Source organism: Stegastes partitus, unplaced genomic scaffold (genome assembly GCF_000690725.1).
Source record: "Stegastes partitus isolate 25-593 unplaced genomic scaffold, Stegastes_partitus-1.0.2 Scaffold1599, whole genome shotgun sequence".
Classification (NCBI taxonomy): Eukaryota; Metazoa; Chordata; class Actinopteri; family Pomacentridae; genus Stegastes; species Stegastes partitus.
This window is the reverse complement of record NW_007579330.1, coordinates 139,446-143,757: the sequence shown is the minus strand read 5'-3', so window position 1 is coordinate 143,757 and position 4,312 is coordinate 139,446.

Below are 4,312 nucleotides of genomic sequence, written 5' to 3'. Positions count from 1 at the left end.
TTGTGGTCATTTTCATCTTTTGTGTCCATTTTGTGTCTCCTTGTGTCCGTTTTGTGTCTCTTTGTGTCCATTTTGTGTCTCTTTGTGGTCATTTTGTGTCTCCTTGTGTCCATTTTGTGTCTCTTTGTGGTCATTTTGTGTCTCCTTGTGTTTGTTTCGTGTCTCTTTGTGGTCATTTTGTGTCTCCTTGTGTTTGTTTCGTGTCTCTTTGTGGTGATTTTGTGTCTCCTTGTGTTCGTTTTGTGTCTCTTTGTGGTGATTTCGTGTCTCCTTGTGTTTGCTTCGTGTCTCTCCCAGTCTGGAGGTCGTGCCCTGTATGTTTTGGTGGGGGGCCTCTCCATGTTGTGGCCCAGCGGCCTGTTGTTCATACCTGGTCCAGACTGAGCCTCTGGACGCTGCAGCAGGACGTAGTTTCCGTCAGGCAGCGTGTGGCTGCAGCGGCTCAGACTGCGGGGATGTAATGATATTGTAATTACATGGTAATTAATATTTGAGCAAACACCGAGCCTGGAGGGGGGCGGCTCGGCTCCTCGGCAGATGGGAGGGCCTGATAATTTCTTCACACAATCATTCGCTTGAACGTTGGAGCGGAGCCTCTGTTTTCCCTCCGCGTGCTGCCGCCGTTCCTTATTTTTCTGAAGCCCCGATTTCACGGCTTTGCAGCGAGGATGCGGAAATTAGTCGACAGGGGACGAAGCGCGATTGTCCTCATTTCTGCCGCTGTGTTTACGGATCGATGTGTGATTTTCCTTTATTCCCTTTGAGAGTCGTCTCCTCAAGTCCCAGCATATGTTCTTCAGATTCATTGTTAAGTCAAAGTGTGATTCCACACCCAATAAAAGAGACGGCGTTGCAGAGCGGCACATATGGTGGTGCTGTTGCGGGCTGGCTTTGAAAACTCCCCGCCGATGCCAGAAGTAGAATTTCACACGGCATTATGGGACTCTAAGCTTCCTATTCAGGAGCTTTTTTGCAAAAGGACCCCTCCATATGGCCTCGCCTAATGCGCCGCTCACTGTTGTGCACCCCCCCATTAGCTGCATGGACCTCCCCATGCAGAAATAACAACATCAATGGTGTAACCCTCGCGCCACTTGAGAGTATTACACTCCTTTTCATGCTTCACTTGATCAAAACGGAAGCAGTGAGATTTACGCCCGTTTGATGTGCTTTTTGCCTGCTGCTTTCAGACGAGCAGCGCTAACTCATCCTGCCTGTCACTCCTCCGCCACCAAAGGGCCGACAGATGCCCGGCGCTCCGAGGCCGACTGTCGGGAGGCAGTTGGCAGTTTGTGCCGGGTCACTGTCAGTGCTCCCCCCGGATCTGTCAAGAGGACGACGGCTGCAAGAGGCTGACGGAGGCCTGAGCTTCCTGCTGAGGCAGACAGGTGTCCGTCATGTTTGCAAATGTGTAAAGTAACACGGAGCTGCTGCGGCCGGCTTGTTAAACATTTTTAGACAACACTTAAAGCACCGTGTGGCACGACAAAGAAAACACACAACAACTATGAGATTAATAACCTGTAAGTCATCTGTTGTTGTCCATATTATACAAAACATATTCCACTACAGAAATAGGGTTCATAAATTAGCAATAATTACAATACATACCCACTGGTATTTGAAAGATCTAATCACAGTCGGTGTACTTTGTGTGAATAGTTGCTGCTGTGTATCTTCATATTGCTTCTAATCTGTGAGCTGCAGGAAGCCAACTGCTCTCTGCCAAAGAAAGAAGCTAAATACACAACTGAAGCCACAGAAAGAAATTAGGTACACCGCTAAAGCAGTAAACAGAGTCAACTTTAGAGCCAGAGTCATCGAAAGAAGCTACCTGCACAGCTAAAGTCATAAAGAGAAGATAACTGCATGGCTAAAGTCATGGAGAAACGGCTAACTACACAACTAAAGTCATCAAAGAAGCTAACTAGGCAGCTAATGTCAAATTAAAAAGGCAACTANTTTTTCACGACGTCATTCACCTGTGTCACTGTTTCACCTGTACGTTACCTGTATGTGTCCCTCTTAGGTAATTTGTTTATCCTGTTAGGTGCTGTCTGGCAAAGTGGCTTATGCTAATGTTAAACTAGCTAGCTAATGAGCTAATGTTAGGAACACTAGTACATGAATGTTTTTCTGATTCTGAAATGCAGCTCCACTGTTTTCAACATTTAGATAACCTCAAAAGTGCCTGAAATGTAATCAAAATTAGCCCCTGAGAGTTGAAATAGGCCTATTTGTCATCTAATTGGTCACTTTGAATTTTGAAAATGTCACAAATGGATTCGGCATCATCAGTAGTGTCATCTTGTCAAAACATATAGTCAGATAGAGGAGACAGGAGAACAGCAAATAAAACAATTCATTAATTATCAAAATAATTTCATTAGTTGACCAATTTATACACACTAAAGTAATTCAAAATGCTGTTTAATTCTAATTATCTCTATTTATCTGAGGCCGATGGTGCAGAAGAGTTGTGCTCACAGCTGATTCCCGACGTTAGTAAAGTTGTTTTTGCACCTTTACAGCTGCCCTATCCTTTTGATTCAGCGTTCATGTAAATCAGACTCGGTGTTTAACTTGCATGAACCTGTCCATGTTTCCTTCCTGCTGCATGAACTGTGTGTGAGCTGCCGGCTGCCTCGGCCTGCTGTCAGGCTGAAGGACAGCCTCCCTCTGTGCCTGCTCAGCCTGTGTAATTAACATGGAGGTATCAGGTAAACAGTGAGGACGGCCCGGCAGGCCTCTGATTAAAGGCCTGGGTGGTGCTTCACAGCGCCCTGCTGGCCAATAAACACCACTAATGGCATCAGGACCCACGCCGGCAGCCGGAGGCCCCGCCACGGCTAAAGGACAACGAGGACGCCGCTTAATGAAGGAAAACACACACGAGGGGGAATATACCTGTTTTTAGCATCAAACACGTATGAAAGAAAGTCTGACCTGCTTCATTCACGTCATCCAAAACTTTCAGCAACAAGCGGCTCAAAGTGGAACAAACTCAGACTGTTTCTTCTTCTGTGGTTTTCTGCAGCAGCTCAGTCACCTGTTCAGGGTTAACCCTCCTGTTATCTTTGGGGTCAATTTGACTCCATTCAATGTTTAACATCTCCAAATAAGTCACTGACATTTTTTTTTCTGTTTTATTTAAAGGGTTATTTACACATAAACTTAGGCACCAATTTTAATTCTGATATTTTCTGGAAGTTTAAGTTGCTGGGGTCAAACTGAACCCGAGGATAAAACATGTCAGTAAATTTGAAGGAAATAGGAGGGTTAATGCAGCTGCAGGTTGGAGAGTTTTCGTCCATCCTCACCCTCCTCACCCTCCTCCCCCCCTCCAGTCTCTGTTCCACAGGCTGCAGCTGGATCCTCTGGAGAAGGACTGGCTGAGGAGCTGTGCTCTGGGGAACATGGCCGCCCAGCGCCAGCTGCTGGCTCAGGAGCCCAGCCTCATCCTGAAGAAGGTACAGATCTGACTGGCAGCTAAATCCAAAACCACATCATCACTATTAAAGTGGATCCATGCAGCTAGTCTGTGACTTTAACATCTTTTGTCTGAAACGTCTCTCTTTCTGCCTCATAAGGATTTCATCACTGTAAGTAAAACACGCTGCTGTTGAAGTTTGGACTCATCCAGCATTTTATAAAGTCTGGTTTAAAATCTGTTTTATTTATAAAGTTCCAAATCACACATTTACCTCAAGCCCCAAGTTTCTGTTACATATTTTTATTGTGTTTTTAAATCAGTCCCAGTTCTCTTGGACGGAGCTGAGAGCAGGATGGTGTTCACCTAAAACAGTGACAGGAAGTAGTTTTGTCACAACATTTGCTTGCCAGACTGTTATTAAAATGGTTGATCTACAGAAGAAGAAAACACGAGCAGCTTCAGCAAAACTTGAGATTTTAAACCTTTAGTTTTCTACTCAGAGATGATGCCCGTAGAGAAGGTATATTAAACATGGTGACACAGTTAGTAGATGTGAAACAGGAAGAAGCTGCCTGAACTGTACGACTGCTGGCAGGTTTATACCCACAGTGTACATCCTGAGAGTCAGACTGCTCAGGTTGATTCTTTCATGGTAGTTAATAACTTAAATGTTTGATCAAAAAGTGTTTTAATCATCCAGGGTGTTTATTAACTCTTTATAGAAAATGTCAAAAGAAACTTCAAGAGATCAGCAAAACGGATTTTTTTTTTTAATATAACACAAAAGAGGGTTTTTTGAACTTTTCTAACGTGATACTTTGGAAATCGGTTTGGTATTTTAAGTGTCCGTCTGGCTTTTTGCTGTTTTTTTGTGGGGTT